This window comes from Mixophyes fleayi, chromosome 3 (assembly GCF_038048845.1).
Source record: "Mixophyes fleayi isolate aMixFle1 chromosome 3, aMixFle1.hap1, whole genome shotgun sequence".
Classification (NCBI taxonomy): domain Eukaryota; kingdom Metazoa; phylum Chordata; class Amphibia; order Anura; family Limnodynastidae; genus Mixophyes; species Mixophyes fleayi.
The window spans coordinates 167,641,589-167,662,273 of NC_134404.1; the positions used below are offsets into that span (position 1 = coordinate 167,641,589).

The 20,685-nt window shown below is 39.7% G+C and overlaps 1 protein-coding gene across 1 annotated transcript in view; it reads left to right on the forward strand.

Moving 5' to 3' along the window:
• The first annotated feature begins 2,809 nt into the window (after positions 1 to 2,809).
• The window catches only part of HTR1E (5-hydroxytryptamine receptor 1E), a 135,859-nt gene continuing 117,983 nt past the window's right edge, over positions 2,810 to 20,685 (forward strand). Inside the window, exon 1 of the mRNA XM_075202733.1 lies at positions 2,810 to 3,120. The gene's annotated coding sequence lies outside the window, so the exon portion shown is untranslated. The remainder of the gene's footprint in view (positions 3,121 to 20,685) is intronic.

The window sequence follows — 20,685 nt, forward strand, 5'->3', positions numbered from 1 at the left end:
CGTCAGGACAACTGCAGATGGATACTGATACAGTACAATTGAATGAAAGAAATAATGTTTTTAGGACTGGCTGATCCGTAGTAGGTAACTCAGAGCAACAGCATATAATTACTAACACGGCAACAGTTCAGATAGAAGTGATGATGATGTACAACTAGCTGATCCACAATTGGTAACTCAAGGTGACTGCAAGGAATTACCAATACAGCAACAGTTCAACAATAGCAATAACGGAGATAGAACTTAGCTAGTCCGAAAATGATAACTCAAAGCATAGTGGGTGAATCACTGATACAGCGGCAATTCAGACAAAGGTAGTAGTAAAGTAGAACTTAGCTGATCCGTAGATAATGATTCAAAGCAACAGCTGAGTTACTGGTACAGCAGCAGTTCAATATATAGAGGTAACGGAGAAATAGAACTTAGCTGATCCGTGAATGGTGATTCAGAACAACGGGTGAGTTACTGACATAGCGGCAGTTCTACTGTAGAAGCAACAGAGGCGTTGAACTAGCTGATCCGTAGATGGTGATTCCGAGCAGCAGCGATGAGTACAGGTGCAACAGGCAGTTCTTTAGCAGCAGTTCAATATATGGAAATAACGGAGAAATAGAACTTAGCTGATCTGGGCACAATGATTCAGAGCAACGGGTGAGTTACTGGTACAGCGGCAGTCCTAATGGACAGGCAGCAGTGGTATTGAGCTACATTCAGTCCTTGTAAGCATTATCGTGTTGGGATTTCTTCCGTCTGAGTTTTCCCCACCGGAAACTTGTGCCCAACCCCATTAAATAGCCAAAAGACATGCGTTTTTGCAAACGCACACTTTTGTAAATTTAACCCAAAATGTAAATAACATGTTTATTATTTTTCTAACTATTTTCACAGTAACAACTGTCCAACACCAAATATGCAATTTAGACTAAGCTCTAACAGTCTTCTTTCTTTTATGATACACCAAATAATATTTTAGTAGAATGACAAAATGGAAATTAACATAGGAAAAATGAAATAATGGAATGCATTTTCAGAATTGTAGTGCTTGTACATTCAATTACTATACAACAGTAAAAGTACCAATATTTTTTAAAAATCAAAATAATACATTAATACATATATATATATATTTATATATATATATATATATATATATATATATATATATATATATATATATATATATATATATATATATATATATAGTTATTTGTCACATCTCTCCTGCCCAGGTATAGGTAAAATCCCAAGGAGCCTGCAGGTACTGGCTGCATATAGGATTAAATTCCCACACAGTCTTTCACACAGTTTGTTTTCTTCTTTATTGATTAGTAGTGCTTGGGAGGAGACTAAAGACTGTGTTTTGTGTGGGTAGGGTGACTGATGTCAGCTACTTGGCTGGTGACTAGACAGGAGGACTGTGTCTACCCAGAGGCAGCGTCGCCAGTTGACATCCTGACAAAACAATACTGTGCTATTTGAGAATTTGAGATGTGATTAATAAACACACAGTTATCCAAGTATGACGTGGTTGAGTCTGTCATCTACCGGGTGACAGCATTACAATAAATATATATATATATATATATATATATATATATATATATATACATATATATCATTAATGTGTATCATTTTTTCCATCTCTCTTGCTCGTGATTTGGTGGAATAAATCCAGACTTTCTCTTGTTTCCTTCAATGTTGCCTAGTGGGCAAAATTGGCACTTTGAGACTAGCAATCATCTTGTCATTCTGTACTGTAGACAGAGCCTTTTCAGAATACTATGGCCTTCAATGCCAAATTAATAGCATTATGCCAAATAGATCTGTAGAATATATACTGCACTTAAATTTCCCATAAACAAATAACATAGATGATGTTTTGTACCCTGTGCTAAACTGTACTGTATAAAGCCTTACTTTTAATAACTACTATTTAATGTGACTCCACTCACAAAGTAGACTGGGCGGCCTGTTAATAATACTAGTAAAGATTGTTGCAATATCATAATATAAACAAATACATTAACATAGTATCAATTTCAAACATTCATTCATTTATTAGTCAAAATACAGTATATATCCATATTTCCAACAATGCATTCTGTTAAATATTTTATTTTAATTCATGTAAAATGTTTATTGGTTATATGTGTTGGCTCCAGTATTGCTATATTCTGTAGACTCAGTTGCCAATCTGCTCAATCTGTTCTTATGATGGTAAATAAATATTGTGCAGATTTTCTTCACTGAGAGTTACAAAAAAAACCTATCACACAGTAGTAGCTAGTGTGTGAATAATTTAATATGTTTCTGATGATTCTCCAAAGAGGATATGGGTAGATAATTAACAATCATGAAATATATTTACTGTATGGAAATTGCTTAGAAAAAATGTATACTAACGAGATCGTATTAAAATGTGTCTTTTTGTATAAGATGTATTTTAAAATAAAAACTTTTCTTTTTACTAAAGGAGACAATAACTGCCAAGTTATTTCTACAGGACAGTAAAGTATTGTATTGCTGCATAATGTTGTATTATACCCAAAAAGAATGTGTATCACCTTTTGATTTGCCTAGTACAAAGCCAGATCTTAAACTCTCCTGTCGTGTCTGTCCTTGGGACAACCAAGGACATAGAGCAACACTTCCTTCAATCTGCCAGGATTCCTGCCGACACCTTGCCCTTATCACGTTGATTCTATGCTTCCTATCCCCCTAGTGGCCAATTTGTGCTTAATCTTCTGCTAACGTATCTCTCGGCTGCCTTTCATCCTGATTCAGTTCAGCTACAGCTTTTGTGCACAGAGCTCTGCGTTGTTGCTGCAGCTTGTAATAGCTGCCGTCACATTTGCCATTGTCACTTGTTTTCTTACAAGGAAAAACTATCAAGTCTTAATGCATTTCTCTTTCCCCTTATGGATTGTTGGTATAGGAAGATGGATTTAATAGGTTAATACTTGTAATTTGATAAACAAGCAGTTCCAGATATATATCCTACAAGTCTAAGCTAGTCCTTCAAGATGTGACATATTGCAGCCTGTGGAGCATACAGCAGGGTCCTGGGATCAGTAATGACCACGCAGAAGGGCACTAGCCGCAGATGCTGCTATTTCACAGGTACATCTACTTATGTATGTGTGTGGCTGAATGTTTAAACAGTGAGTGTCCTGAAACAAGGATTTATTCCTTATCACCTGGTTGCATGTTGTTTAATTTGGGATCTGTTGTATCAATAAGTGAATCTTATGGGGACATTGTAATCTCCGTAATGGAGAGCTGAGTCACTAGTTTTATTTAGTCTGCATGGTAAATATTGATTTAATTAATTTAGTATCTATGTTTTTTATTTATATCCATTGTGCTATGCAGTCTTATAGTCACCTCCACACAAAGTAGTTTACCAGACTAGGTGAACTTGACATACTGTGCTGTATCGCTTTTAATACAATAATTGGTTAATAATGACTAAAATCTCCATTGTATCAAAAAAGAAACACTTAAATATATTTCATTCATGCTGAGGTTTAATCTTTAACTTACACAAAATCATATCCAACTGCTGAGTCGAGGATTAGTTCATCTCCATATATCAGTCTTTAAATTAATTAACATTTAACTTCATGTACATTTGTTTGTCCTTATTTTACAATATGTCTGGCTAATTTGAATGTACATCTTGCAACAAGCAATATTTGAATATTGTAGCCTTACCAGCTATACCAGCCATTGCATTTCTGAGCTCCTATTCTTTGAAAATAATCGTGGTTTGTTCATGGCATTGCTTGTGGTCGCATTATATAGTAGAATTTAAATCAATTGAAATTATCATCAATGCCATTTGCTGTTGATATTGGTGCACAAAAGTTCATCATGAGCTCAATGGGTGCATTTATCAGTGTTTTATGGAAGTTTTAACCTTAGTTTACAAATGAATGTTGAGGGGCTCATGTTCATTTACATCTGAGCATGGGCACAAACCAATGTTTTCAGAACTAGCACTTTGTGTGCTTGCGCAGAAGTAAAAAAGTGTATTACCCATCAAAAATGCAATTTATGTTCAATTTAACGTAAGCCCCTCTGTGCTGATCTGCTGAAATTTCACATTATTTTGTATTTTACCATGCAATAGAAATGCAGGGACATTTTAAGACATTAGTGGGCCCCAGAAGAAGATTACATTATTTGGCCCCCATGCCCCTTTGCAAAACATGATGGAGAACTTGTAACTAAACCTGTAATGTAGTGTGTATACAGCTTCTGAGGAAAGCAGGAAAGGCTAGACTAGCATTAGGCTTATACAGTCGGTTCAGGTTTAGAACTTGGGCTAATTTTAGGGATATTTAAGATTAAGCTCAACATCTTAAAGTTATAGTTCAACTCTCTTTAAAACAAGGGTGTCAGGAAACCAAGGGGCTGAAACCGATGTTTTGCTGGGATTCTCGGTTTAAGGCTCTTTTGCTAGTCAGACTAAGAGAGGGCATCCTGTCCTAGTGGGCACAGGGCAAATGCCTTGACTGTCCCTTTCTTAAAATGGCACTGAACTTATGTACTGTAGTTTATAGTGTACATTTCTGACTTCTCCTTTTAATATCAGCTTACAATATGTACATATATAGAAGCAGTTTTTGGTTTTAATGAAAGGACAGACTTTACAATTCCTCTTAGATTCACCCATGTCTATATAACAGCAAACTTGAAGATTATTTGGTGAAGGTCAATCAGGACATGATATTGGACATCACATATGAAAATACTGAAACTATACTTATATGCCTGATTTTTTTCTATTTGCTTGCTATATCAGAAACACTTTCAACAACTTGACTTTTTAATTATTATTATTATTATTATTTTTACAAAATTAGACCCACTACAGTAGATGATTACAATATAACGGTACATTGGAACTGTCAGCTATATACTAATTCAGTCTGTAACCGTCCAGTAATACTGGAGTAAAATGCTTGTCATCACATTGCAAGTGGAATGTCAAAACCGCAGATTGTTACATTATGCGTGCTAAAACAGCAAGCCAGTTATGATTGCCAAGTCAAAACATTTATTTTCTATTTATTTAGAAATTTATGTTTCCCAGGTAAACAGTTGTACCAATAGTTCCTGTATTAGTGATACAGTAATTATTTTGATATTGACAGTTAAGTTCCCCTTCCACAAAGCAGAGGAGCTACATACATATGGACATTCTTTAAGACGTTTGGATGTCACATTTGTCTCCTCTCACCCCTGTAATACATTTCTTACCACCACCCCTTTCCTGTAACATATTTGTCTAACACTGTAATAAATTTCCATGCCTTACATCTGTAACTCATGTCTTCTCCCCCACCTACCCCTCACCCCTGTAGTAACACTATCCTCTCACCTCAGTAGTAGCACATTTCTTCTATCCTACCTACCCCTCACCTCTATAGTAATACATTTCTTCTATCCCACCTACCCCTCCCCTCTATAGTAACACATTTCTTCTATCCCACCTATCCCTCGCCTCTATAGTAACACGTTTCTTCTATCCCACCTACCCCTCACCTCTATAGTAACACGTTTCTTCTATCCCACCCCCTCCCATGTAACACATGGGAGAGGGTTTCCACCCAACCCTCGTCATATAGTAACACAATCCCACCCCCCTCCCCTCTGTAGTAACACTTTCCTCACCTCAACTCTATAGTACCACATTTCCCCCCCTGTAGTAACACATCTACCCCCCCGCCCAAAACATATATCCTTGCACATTTATTCGTCCTATGGTGAGGAAGCTACCAGACAGAGAATGAGATGAGACTTCAATCATGTCTCACTTGTGAAAAAAACTCTTCAATACAATGACAGTCTGGCAGTGAATCAGAGTGCAGGTGATTCATTGAGATTTGCTGCTAGACTGTCTGACCTCTCTGATAAATAGCCGACTGCGAGGATGAGTCTCCAACTCCACAGCCTCAGTGAGTCACAGTACAATGCTTACAGGATAGATACAGGGGGTTCCAGAATGCCAAGACAGCAAAACTACTATAGGCCTTGCCCCTGCTTCTACAGTGCATCCTGCGGCCACACAAAATAGCCTTGAAGGCATTAGCCTATGGATTATAGGTTGTAGAACAGTGCTTTTATCTATTATGGTGAAAATATATCAGTGCGGATGCATCTTAAATGAGGATGGGTGTGTAGCCATAGAGATCATATAGGAGACATTGTTCTATTGAACCTGAGTGAATTGGAGCAAAAAATGTAACTTGTTTGTTGAATTCCATTGTGAAGAGTTATGTGATCAGTAGATACTCAATGCAGCCAATCTGATGTTGAGGATGCTCAGGGTGGAATCCTCATTTCAACCGTTTTGTTTCCAGATTGCTCGAGTTAGAACATTAGATGGCTTATTTTTATCACAAATCTTGTTCTATGAGGGAGAAGCACAGTCAGGGTTGTAAAAGTCGTTCCACCTTCTTCTCTCTACTCCTGAAATAGGTAATACTTTGAAACATAGTTATAATGAATAACAGGTGCACCAAAAAGAAGATTTAAGTAAAAGTGCTTTAATAGTAATTGTGCTGTTACAAGATTTTCTCTTTAGTGTTGTCTGGAAAGTTTTATCAAAAGAAGTCAGTTCCATGAAAATATAAGAAATGGTAAAAAAATTACATGGGTATTAAAATATATTCAGATAAAAAAATGTACTAGAAATTGAAATGATAAGAGATAGGTAATTATGTATGATTGTATATCCCAGAATCGTTTTGCCAGTGGGCAAAATGTTGGCACATGTATTCTGTAATATTAGCCATTGCCACCATCTGCTTAGATGATTTTCCTCATCATTGCAAATTTTTTTATCGTGATTCAAACAGACATTCTTAATTTAAATGTCAGCTTAAAGTCCTACCAATCACATTTGGGTCTATCCCTCGTTAAGTACAATGTACTGCTGGTGTGACACTCTTTTAGCTGTTTATTTCTGTAAACTAATATCAGGGCTAATTACAAGTGTCATTTAATGTAACATCATTTGCAGAGTTTAAACATATTAGTTTTGAAGGAGTTGGTTTGAAATTTTCACTTTTTGAATTTTTTTTTAAATACATCGATGACACTGGTCAACAATGGGTTTACTAAACGGATAATTTTGGCTTATTCTTACGTAGTTTTTGGTGCCAATTCCTAAAATGACGTCAGAATGTGTCCTAAGGACTTCACTTTTTTGTAACATACTTGTGTTTTTTAAAAAAATATATGCATTTTGCTGAAAACAGCTAATTGTATTGATAATTTTCTTATTTTTTTTAAAAGATTTATTTTTGCTTTAAGCCTTTCATAATGAGAAACAAATTATGTTAAATGTGTTAGCTACTCCTTATCAATCATTAAATTATATCTAAGCAGAAAATAAAGTAGAGGAATCAGCTGTGTATGACTAATTCTGTATGCCACTCCTCCAGTTTTATAAAAGAGCTTTAATCTGCTTTTAGTTTTTTTTTTATATATACTATTGTGAACCTCCAGCCCTTCCACCATTGCATATCAAACTTGGTTTAATGAAGTATTTTGTCAAAGCAATGGATCGTAATAGCTAAGGTTTTCTTTTCCTAAAGAGCAAGTTTCCTAGGAAAAGTGATGCAAAACTCAAAGAGGGGATATTTGTTGGACCACAAATAAGGGCGCTCATGAAGGATCCAGATTTTGAGAGAAGCTTGAGTGAGTCTGAGACAGCTGCATGGGGATCACTTTAAAAAGTTGTGACAAACATCTTGGAAAACAAGAAGGCTGAATAACACAAAGAACTGGTTAGTGAATTGCTTGAAAACTACAAAGCCCTGGGATGTCTCTAAAAATCCTTTTTTGGATTCACATTTAGACTTTTTTCCCAAAAATCTTGGAGATGTAAGTGACAAACATTGTAAACGCTTCCACCAGGATATATCAACGGTGGAAACTCACTACCAAGGATAATGGAACCCAAAAATGCTTGCAGATTACGGCTGGATACTAAAAAGGGACATTCATCAAGCTAAATACAGCATAATATTAACTACAAGTACATTTTATGGGAACTGCACATGGATTATATTGCGTATATTTCTGAAAATACCAATTTAAAAGAAAATATAAATGTATGTTACCAAAAAAGCCTGACATCCACATAAACTTGGAAAACAGATTTGAAATCAGCACAAAAAATACTGTAAAAAGCACCCTATCAGATACATTTAACATAAGAAAAGTTACATTTTGCTGCCCAGTGTTTTCTGTTAGTAAAAAAGAAAAATGATGGTTGTCAGTAAATTTTGAAAGAAATTTTCAGGAAAGAATACCTTCAACGATTGGCAACCCTGATACTGGGGGTTATTATTATCTTTTAATTATTAGGCGCCACAAGGAGAAGAGTAATGCTTATTCCCAGTGTAATGGTTCTTCACTTTGTCACTGCAAGCTCCTCCTACTGAAGCTACAGGACTAGCACTAGTAATATATTAGTCTATGGAGGGCGGCAGTAATGATTGGCCAGTCAGGAAATAAGAGAGAAAAGTTCTTAAGTGACATGATTATACACTAGGGTGTAAACATGCAACCTGACCACAAAATAAAATGAAGATTACAATTTTTTGGGGCTGTCAGTATATTCACCCACCTCTCTGCTGCCCCCTTCCAATTGTCCAATAGAGGTGAGGTTCTCATCTCATCTCCTGATGGAAGTGCTCCTGTCTAAGGTAGTGTTAAAATATAGATTACTGCACCACTGTAGGGCCCCACTTTCATAATTATACACTCTTGGCAATAGCTGGTACAGCACACAAGGATTCAGGGGTGTGACTGCACTTTCTGTTAGTTTACATAATCACTTGCCCCCATTTCCCCCCACCTATAATATGGCTGTGGCTCTGCATATCCCTTGGACATAAGGCCCCAGGCAATCTCTTCATTCACCCCCATTATAATCGACCACTGCTGGGCACCCAAGGCATGCCTAGGCAATTTGTAATTTTCGTAGCCCCCAGCACCCTGAGTATTTACACTGTATTAACCAATTCATTATTTATTTTGAACATTTTTAAGACTAAGCATCTTTGGTCACCTGAATTTAACCAACATATTATTGAACTTATTAACACTAGAGATCATAATCTGTGTCTAAAATAAGTCTTTTAGGAAATGATTTGTCTATTCCTTTCAGGCATAAGCTCTATTGATTGTTATTTTATTTAGAAGACTGCCAGAATCTGGAAACAAGTTCAAACACTGTCTGTAAAACAGAAATATACTGATTATTATTATTATTATTATTACTATTCTTTTTTAATCAGTTAAAACAGTGACTGGTTTATGTCTGAAAATGTTTTGTAAACTAATTTTTATGCAGCAATACATTTAACGAGTAATAAAGTGGAGAACTTTATGATGAAGAACTATATTGTTTGCTCTGAATTGGGGGTCATTGTAGAGGACAAGGACAGCATATATATATATGTATATATATATATATATATATATATATATATATATAAAACCACTTTGTGGATGGAGTTTTAGTGGAGAAATTCATGAAGCCTTGGCATTACTGTAAAACATATTATAGCTGGAGATTTGTATTTGTTTACATAAAACATAAACAAAAGAGTGTACTAACCCTTCAGGATTGTGACACCAATCTGCAGTATGGTTAGTTACTATAGTAACCCTGCCATCATTTGTCTGGAATGACTATTTCTTCAATACAAATGTTTAACAAAAGGTAACACAGAAAAAGCATAAGAGGGTAAAAGTTTTCTATCCAACACTTGGTACAATATGTCTCAAAAGATGTCATATATTTGTTTCACTTGTTTATGCGCCTATTAGAGGGTAGATTATATATATATTAGGGATGTGCACCGGCGACTTTTGAGGTCTCGTGTTTTGTGTTTTGGATCCGGATTTTCGTTATTTTTGAGGTTCGGATTTGTCTCGCAAAACACTTGAGGAAAGGTCTCGGTTCGGATTTAAGGTATTGGATTCGGATTTTTTTTGAAAAAAACATAAAAAGTTTAAAAATCAAGTTTTTGGGCTTATTTTCACTCCTAGGCTATTATTAACCTCAATAACATTCAATAACAAGCATTTCCACTAATTTACAGTGTATTCTGAACACCTCACAATATAGTTATTAGTCCAAAACGTTGCAACAAGGTATCTTTCTGGACTGCGTAGAGGAGTGGGTCACCACAATATATTATAAACCCTGAACTTTTATGATTCGCACCAATAATTGTACCTGGACTGCGTAGAGGAGTGGGTCACCACAATATATATTAAAAACCCTGAACTTTTATGATTCGCACCAATAATTGTACCTGGACTGCGTAGAGGAGTGGGTCACCACAATATCTTAAAAACCCTGAACTTTTATGATTCGCACCAATAATTGTACCTGGACTGCGTAGAGGAGTGGGTCACCACAATATATATTAAAAACCCTGAACTTTTAAGATTCGCACCAATAATTGTACCTGGACTGCGTAGAGGAGTGGGTCACCACAATATCTTAAAAACCCTGAACTTTTATGATTCGCACCAATAATTGTACCTGGACTGCGTAGAGGAGTGGGTCACCACAATATCTTAAAAACCCTGAACTTTTATGATTCGCACCAATAATTGTACCTGGACTGCGTAGAGGAGTGGGTCACCACAATATCTTAAAAACCCTGAACTTTTATGATTCGCACCAATAATTGTACCTGGACTGCGTAGAGGAGTGGGTCACCACAATATCTTAAAAACCCTGAACTTTTATGATTCGCACCAATAATTGTACCTGGACTGCGTAGAGGAGTGGGTCACCACAATATCTTAAAAACCCTGAACTTTTATGATTCGCACCAATAATTGTACCTGGACTGCGTAGAGGAGTGGGCACTGGGCACCACAATAAAATATATAAAAAACCTTCAACAGATCTGCATTACACTACACATACGGCTGCTCCTCCATCCTCTCCATCATATACATGTTGGAGTTTTAGCGTGTGACAACCTCTTGTTTTTGATAATGTCAGTGCATTTTGAATATTTTTCAATTTGCCCCACACCACTGAATGTACTTTATCTATGATACGCAATACGCATCTATCTATCTTGACTGCGTAGTGTGGTGGCCCCGGTACACAATTTGGTACCGGGGCCACAATACCTCCTCCAAACATGGTACAGACAATTCGTCATTGAGAGACCCCAGACAGACAGGGTCGAAGTGTTATTGTTTGACTTTGTAAACCCAAAAAAATGTCCCTGTTGCACATAGTCGTGCAATGAAGACTGACTTTTTCATTTAAAGGCACGATCTTTAAAGTGTAGTGTTTGTAAGTCTAAGTCATATTATACTTTTGGTAAAATTGGTTTATTTTGTTCCTCTTTATGGTAATTAATTAGTAATAGAATTAAAGTAGGAAATAGAATTAAAGTATGAAATAGAATTAAAGTAGGAAATAGAATTAAAGTATGAAATAGAATTAAAGTAGGAAATAGAGTGGTATAGAGTTGTAGTGTGGTATAGATAGAGTGGTCCACACAATATAATAATAAAACCCTCAATTGGTCTGAATTCCACCAAACAAGTATCTGGACTGCGTAGTGGGGTGGCCCCGGTACACAATTTGGTACCGGGGCCACAATACCTCCTCCAAACATGGTACAGACAATTCGTCATTGAGAGACCCCAGACAGACAGGGTCGAAGTGTTATTGTTTGACTTTGTAAACCCAAAAAAATGTCCCTGTTGCACATAGTCGTGCAATGAAGACTGACTTTTTCATTTAAAGGCACGATCTTTAAAGTGTAGTGTTTGTAAGTCTAAGTCATATTATACTTTTGGTAAAATTGGTTTATTTTGTTCCTCTTTATGGTAATTAATTAGTAATAGAATTAAAGTAGGAAATAGAATTAAAGTATGAAATAGAATTAAAGTAGGAAATAGAATTAAAGTATGAAATAGAATTAAAGTAGGAAATAGAGTGGTATAGAGTTGTAGTGTGGTATAGATAGAGTGGTCCACACAATATAATAATAAAACCCTCAACTGGTCTGAATTCCACCAAACAAGTATCTGGACTGCGTAGTGGGGTGGCCCCGGTACACAATTTGGTGCCGGGGCCACAATACCTCCTCCAACTTCCAAGTGTAGTGTTTATAAAGACACACAGCGTCGAAGTGTTATTATTAGTTGACTTTCTTAACCCTAAAATTGTCCCTGTTGCAAATATTCGTGCAATGGACAGTTACTTTTCTATTGAAAGACTCAAGCTTTCAAGTGTAGTGTTTATAAAATATAAACAACAATACAGTAGTTTTAGAGCACGTCAATACCTCTTGTTTTAAATTATGACACGGCATTTTACTTTTGGTTTAATTTCTTGAATTTTTTTACATTTGGTTTTACTTTTTGAACATGGCAAACGACTGTTGCTTGGTCATATAATGCAAAAAAAAAAGTTCCAAGATGGAATTGTCCTTGGGCCCTCACACCCACCCTTATGTTGTTGAAATAGGACATGCACACTTTAACAAACCAATCATTTCAGCGACAGGGCCTACCAAACAACTTTGGCTGAAATGATTGGTTTGTTTGGGCCCCCACACCAAAAAAGCTATTCATCTCTCCCTGTACAGACTAAACAGGCTCTACTGAGGCAAGATGTCGTCCTCATCCTCAACCTCTGATTCCTCTCCCCCTACAGTGTGTACTTCCTCCTCATCACACATTATCAATTCGTCCCCGCTGGACTCCACAACCACAGGTCCCTCTGTAGTATCTGGAGGGCAGTGCTGTACTTCATTGAGGAATTGATTATTCATTTTTATAAACATCATTTTTTCAACGTTGTGAGGAAGCAACCTCCTTCGCCGCTCACTGACCAGGTTCCCCGCTGCACTAAAAACTCTTTCCGAGTACACACTGGAGGGGGGACAACTCAGGTAAAATAGAGCCAGTTTGTACAGGGGCTTCCAAACTGCCTTTTTTTTCCTGCCAGTAACAATATGGACTGTCTGACATGTCTACTTGGATGGTGTCAGCAAAGTAATCATCCACAATTTTTTCTATTGTGACAGCATCCAACGCAGCGAGAGTAGACATGTCTGCAATGGTTGGCAGGTCCTTCAGTCCGGACCAGATGTTATCAGCATCCCCGCCAGTGCCTCTTTTGGGAAAACTGAGCTTTTTCCTCGCAGCCATAGATGTGGAAGAAAATGAGGGTGGAGCTGTTGGCATGTCACGGTCCTCTTCAGAGGACAATCTCCTGACCAGCAGGTCTTTGCACCGCTGTAGACTTGTGTCCGCCGGAAACAGAGACACAACATACGCTTTAAACCGAGGATCGAGCACGGTGGCCAGAATGTATTCCTCTGACTTTAAAAGAGTGACCACCCTCGGATCCTGGCAAAGCGTACGAAGGGCTACATCCACAAGAGCTACATGCTTGCTGTAATCGCAATGGCTTACCAGCTCCTCCCTCACTTTCTCCAGCTGCTTCTGCAACAGCCTGATCAGGGGAATGACCTGACTCAAGCTGGCAGTGTCGGAACTGACTTCTCGTGTGGCAAGTTCAAATGGCTGCAGAACCTTGCACAACACGGAAATCAGTCTCCACTGCGCTTGACTGAGGCGCATCCCCACTCCTTTGCCTATGTCGTAGGTGGCTGTGTAGGCCTGAATGGCCTTTTGCTGCTCCTCCATCCTCTGCAGCATATAGAGGGTGGAGTTCCAGCGCGTCACAACCTCTTGTTTGAGGTGATGGCAGGGCAGGTTCATGCTTTTTTGATGTGCCTCTAGTCTGCGGTAGGCACTGGCTGAATGCCGAAAGTGTACAGCAATTTTGCGCGCCACCGCAAGCATCTCCTGCACACCCCTGTCACTCTTGAGGTAATGCTGCACCACCAAATTAATGGTGTGGGCAAAACATGGGACGTGCTGGAAATTGCCCATATTTAATGCCCGCACAATGTTACTGGCATTGTCTGACACCACAAATCCCCATGAGAGTCTAAGTGGGGTAAGCCACTGGGAGATAATTTCCCTCATTTTCTCTAATATGTTGTCAGCGTTGTGCCTCTTATTAAAGCCTGTAATGCACAATGTTGCCTGCCTTTGCATGAGCAGCCATTTTGTAGATGCTGCTACTGATGCAGCTGTTGCTGTTGCTGCGGAAGGGGATGCATCTACCCAGTGGGCTGTCACAGTCATATAGTCCTTCGTTTGCCCAGAACCACTTGTCCACATGTCCGTGGTTAAGTGGACAGTGGGTACAACCGCATTTTTAAGAGCACTGAGGACACTTGATCGTACTTCTCTGTACATTTTTGGTATCGCCTGCCTAGTGAAGTGGAATCTTGAGGGGATTTGGTACCGGGGACACAATACCTCCATCAACCCTCTAAATCCCACTCCACTGATGGCGGACACCGGGCGCACGTCTAACACCAACATTGCAGTTACAGCCGCAGTTATACGCTTTGCAATAGGGTGACTACTATCGTATTTGGTGGTCATGGCAAACGACTGTTGGACGGTCAATTGTTTTGTGAAAGACTTAGCGGTCTTACGACTTCCCCTCTGGGAAGATGACCGACTAACAGCAGCAACAGCAGCAGTGGCAGTAGTAGGCGTACCGCTGCAGGATTCCTCGGATGAATCCCGTATTGAGGAGGACTCAGTCTGGCTGCTGACTTGGGCTGCAGGACTGAATCTGATGGAGATTGTGGAGGAAGTTGACGAGGAGGGTGTTGCTGGTGTGTATCCAACTGGACCACGGGATTTAGGTGTCCCTGTACCGATGAGGGTCCTAGCCCCAGTTCCTGAACTAACCACTGAACTATGAAGGTTATTCAGGTGACGTATAAGGGAGGATGTTCCTAGGTGGGCAAGATCCTTACCCCTGCTTATTTGAGCTTTACATAAGCTACATATTGCCATACATTGGTTGTCTGGATTTGGATAAAAATAACTCCAGACCGAAGAGGTGCATTTTTTGGTCTTCTGACCAGGCATGACGATGGGCTTTTTCATCCCATGGACATCAGCTGTTTCCCCCCCTGGTGCCTCATTTACAATAACCACATCACCATCCTCATCATCAAGTTCCTCCACAGCGCCAGCTACATCATCAATAGCCTCCTCCCGAGCCACCTCTTCCCGTACAGTGATGGGAAGGTCAGGCTTGACAACCACCAACACCCTTGGACTCGCCTTGGGGATTTGTGATAATTTCTCTTTAGAAGGCAGAGTTGTTTGCTGTTTTGTTGCTGACAGCATAACTCTCTTCAATTTTTTGTAGGGGGGGGGAGGAGGAGGAGGGCTAAGATCCGTGGGTGAAGCTGAACCACTAGTCATGAACACGGGCCAGGGCCTCAGCCGTTCCTTGCCAATCCGTGTCGTAAATGGCATATTGGCAACTTTACGTTTCTCCTCAGATGATTTTAAGTTTCTCTTTTTGCTACTTTTTCTTAACTTGGGCTTTTTGGATTTTACATGCCCGGTACTACGAGATTGGGCATCGGGCTTGGAAGACGACGTTGATGGCATTTCATCGTCTATGTCATGACTAGTGGCAGCAGCTTCAGCATTAGGAGGAAGTGGGTCTTGATCTTTCCCTACTTTATCCTCCAAATTTTTGGTCTCCATTATATGTAGCACAAGATACTGCAGAATGTGTGAACTTGGTAATATTGCAGTACCAATGGACTTATACTGCTGGATTGGTTTTGCAAATTTGGTTATAATTATTATATATTTTTTTTTTTTAAATTTTTTATTTTTTTTTTATTTTTAAAAAACTTGGGAATAGTGGGGAAATAACTATGCCCTTAGAAGCACAGAGCACAGGACACAGCACCACTGGACTGAACAGGACACGGCACAGGACCCAGCAGCACTACGGAACTCAGCAGGACAGAGCACAGGACACAGCACCACTGGACTGATACTGCAGAATGTGTGAACTTGGTAATATTGCAGTACCAATGGACTTATAATGCTGGATTGGTTTTGCAAATTTGGTTATAATTATTATATATTTTTTTTTTTTTTAAATTTTTTTTATTTTTTTACTTTTTTTTTATTTTTTAAAAACTTGGGAATAATGGGGAAATAACTATGCCCTTAGAAGCACAGAGCACAGGACACAGCACCACTGGACTGAACAGGACACGGCACAGGACCCAGCAGCACTGGACTGATACTGCAGAATGTGTAAACTTTGTAATATTGCAGTACCACTGGACTTTTACTGCTGAATGTGTGAACTTGGTAATATTGCAGTACCAATGGGCTTATACTGCAGGATTGGTTGTGCAAATTTTGTGGTAATTAAAAAATATTAAAGTAGTTTTTGGTATTTTTTAAAAAAACTTTTTTTTATTTTTTTAAACACAGGGGAATATTGGGGAAATAACTATGCCCTTAGAAGCACAGAGCACAGGACACAGCACCACTGGACTGAACAGGACACAGCACAGGACCCAGCAGCACCACTGACCTCAGAAGGACAGAGCACAGCACACAGCACCACGGGACTGATACTGCAGAACACAGCACAGCACAGCACAGCACAGCACAGCACAGCACAGAACTAAACAGCACAGAACTAAACAGCACAGAACTAAACAGCACAGAACTAAACAGCACAGAACTAAACAGCACAGAGGACCACCTAACACACCCTCCCTCTACCCTGATCAATGCCCGAGTGAAGATGGCGGCGACTAGCGGGGAATTTATAGGATCCGAGTATCGCGAGATCCGACAACGGGATTATGAGTCAGAGCCTCAGTTTCACTTTTGAATTTGGCGCCAATACCCGGATCTGTCTCGGATCCGACTCGGATCGGCAACGTTCGGATGGGCTCGGATTTCATAAATCCGAGTGCGCTCATCCCTAATATATATATATATATATATATATATATATATAGGGACATGAAGAGTCTCACAGCAAGCAACCTTTGGCCAGTGACTGGCCCCTCACTATCAGATGAACAGCTTACCTGTAACTTACCACTTTTTGACCTCCCTCCTGCCTCCGACTTTATCAATCTTGATGCTCTGTAATCTAGGAGCTCCTGATTATTACAAACTAAGTCTCAGGGAACATACCACTTGTTTCCATCTTGTCGCTGGTCTTGGCCTTCAACTTCTCTCACCTGCCTGCTGCAAAACATAACACAGACACATTTCAGCTTCTTTATTGAGCTGTATCATAAGCTCCCTACTGAGCTGACACTGAGGGGGGAATTGAGTTGGCCGCGTTCAGGGCCTGATTAAGGGTCACAGCCGCCCTAGGCTACTTCACTTGTTGACACCCCCCCACCAATGTGTGTGTAAATGTAAATATATATATATATAGAGAGAGAGAGAGAGAGAGATAGGTATATATATATATATATATATATATAAACAAAATTGTAAAACATTAATTAATACATAAAACACACTTCATTATGCACTTCCTCTCTTACCTGATCTTGCAGCGTAGACTACCTGGTGTTCTCTTTTACCTGTTCTTGGAGCGTTGTCCGTTGGCTGGCTTCTGGAAACTTGGAGTCCTGTATTCAAAATGTGTAAAAATTGTATTATAGTGCAACATTTTAAACAAACCCTGAATGATTCAAACACAACATTCCATTATGACCATATAAAACAACCCCCTAGTACAGACATAAACGATAAAATATCTGAAAGATATTTACAATCATATACTGACATCTACCAGCTCTGTCTATCTAGTATTTAGTATTCTATTGAACGCTGAAACCACAGTGAGCATGCACATCACCGCCACACAATACAGAGATCCGGCCCCCCACAAGCTATTTCATCACCTCCCCCACCAGCCAATTCATCCCCCCTGCTATTTTTATCCAGCCGCACCAGACAGTTTATGTCCCCCCTATCCAATTCATTAACCCCCCCTCTAGCCAGTTCATTACCTCCCGATTTCCATTTCATTAATCCATCCCTATCCAATTCATTAACCCCCCCTCTAGCCAGTTCATTACCTCCCGATTTCCATTTCATTAATCCATCCCTATCCAATTCATTAACCCCCCCTCTAGCCAGTTCATTACCTCCCCATTTTCATTTCATTAATTCCCCCTCTAGCCATTTCGTTAATCCCCCCCATCCAATTCATAAGCCCTCTACCTAAATCCTCTAACCAGTTCATTAATCCTCCCCAGTCATCTCTCCCCCTCCACATCCGATGTGTCTTCCCCCCCCCTGATATTTACCAAACTGCACTTACCCTGCAGTCTTCTGTTCCTCCTCTCTTCAGATGTCGGTGCTTCTGTCTTCTTCACATGCAGCTAACAGCATCTGACACTGTTAGCTACACTGTCACTGCGGGCGTGCTCTGTGTGATTAGTGTGGTCACGTGAGATGTGGGATCTCACGTGACCACACTAAGCAATACACCGCAGCCACAGTGACAGGGCATTTTTGTTTGCATTGTAAATGATGTATTAAGCTGCTCTTGGGACTCACACTCAGTATCTGATATGCTGTACCAATTTTTATTTGTGAATGAGTTTTTGTCTGAGCTTTACTAATGATTTGGGGGCACTACTATGGCATAATGTTATTTGGGGTCACTATTGTGGCATAATATGAATTGGAGGCACTGTTGTGACATAATATGATTTGTGGGCACTACTGTATGGTATATGTTTTGGGGGCACTACTATGCCATAATATGATTTGTGGGCACTTCTGCATGACCAAATATGAATTAGGGGTAATACTATGTGGCATAATATGACCTTGGGGCACTACGATGTGGCATAATATGAACTGGGCACAATACGGTGTGGCATCATATGAACTTCTGCCAAAGGCAAGTCTTTCATTGTTGAATATGATGGGAGCCCAAAGAAGTTGCTGTATCGGGGCCCAAAAAACCTCTTGTCAGCCCTGCCTGTGAGTCAAGGGGGTAGACGTCTCCAGGTAAATAATCTAAATGTTTCCTATCTAATCAAACTGATGGATCACATCCAATTATTTCTCACCCACCTCCTCTATCCCCCTTTATTTATATACTGTGTTATTTAAAATTAATAGAAAAGACGCATATCCAATTACTGTAGTAAAACAAAAATATTTTTCTCTGACATTTTGCTGTAGATGGAAATACTTTTAATGCGGCCGTGTGGGTTCAACTGATCATTCAATAGTTATGTTTTTTTTAGATATATGTTAGTTTTATTTCATGTGGAATGATTCATGAAAATTCTGCCATTACTATTTAATTGAGGGAAAAGGGTACCTGTTACCTATATGTGTGTGTAAGTACTCTGTTCGTTGTTGCTATTTTGTGGGAGATTTGAAAAAAGCAAAACATTTTTTCCTACAGTGGCGTATGTATAATTGGTGGCATTGCTGTAGTATGGGGTGGCGTGGTGGTGGCAATGTTGTAGTGTGTTTGGGGCTTAGTATTGCTAATAAGTAGGAGAGGGTATTGCTATAATGTGGGGGGTGATGCCGGTTGCTGTAATGTGGGGGGTCATGCTGGGCGCTGTAATGTGGGGGGTGATGCTGGATGCTGTAATGTGGGGGGTGATGCCGGTTGCTGTAATGTGGGGGTGATGCTGGACGCTGTAATGTGGGGGGTGATGCTGGATGCTGTAATGTGGGGGGTGATGCTGGATGCTGTAATGTGGGGGGTGATGCTGGATGCTGTAATGTGGGGGGTGATGCTGGTTGCTGTAATGTGGGGGGTGATGCTGGTTGCTGTAATGTGGGGGTGATGCTGGTTGCTGTAATGTGGAGGTGATGCTGGTTGCTGTAATGTGGGGGTGATGCTGGATGCTGTAATGTGGGGGGTTATGCTGGATGCTGTAATGTGGGGGGTGATGCTGGTTGCTGTAATGTGGGGGGTGATGCTGGATGCTGTAATGTGGGGGGTTATGCTGGATGCTGTAATGTGGGGGTGATGCTGGACGCTGTAATGTGGGGGGTTATGCTGGATGCTGTAATGTGGGGGGTGATGCTGGTTGCTGTAATGTGGGGGGTGATGCCGGTTGCTGTAATGTGGGTGGGTATTGATGTAGTATGGGTGTGTGTGGGGGATTATTTATTGCTGTAATTTGGGTACTAATAATGTATTGTCATGGTATTTATTGATGTAATTGGGGTGCTAATAATCTAATGTTGAGGGTCATTAGGAGAAATAAATACCCCCCCACACACACACACTCATTCTACATCATGTTGTACTGCGCCAGCATCAGTGTGCAACAATATAGTGCATGGAGCCCACAACACGTGGGCCTGTGTGCTTTAAATGCCAGGGTTGATTTTTAGTCCCAGTCCGGCCCTGTGCTCGTCAGATCTGACAAAGCAGCAATGACGTTTTGCCTCGATTCAGATCCGAGGACGCGCAAAAGTACCGAGTCGGCTCATGAGCCTACTCGGGCGGGCTCAGTTTTCAGAAAACCGAGCCCGAGCATCTCTATTTTAAACCTCTACCATTGTATGCTAAGGGACAACTATATGTTGTTACTTCATTTATTTTAAACAATTGATTATTTAGAGAACATAGTAAGGTAAATAATATATGGAGATTTTAGAAGAAACACCAGCAGTACACACACAGCACATGTTAAAAAAAACATAGCAGTTATTGTTGAGGTCACCAGTACCAAATAATAG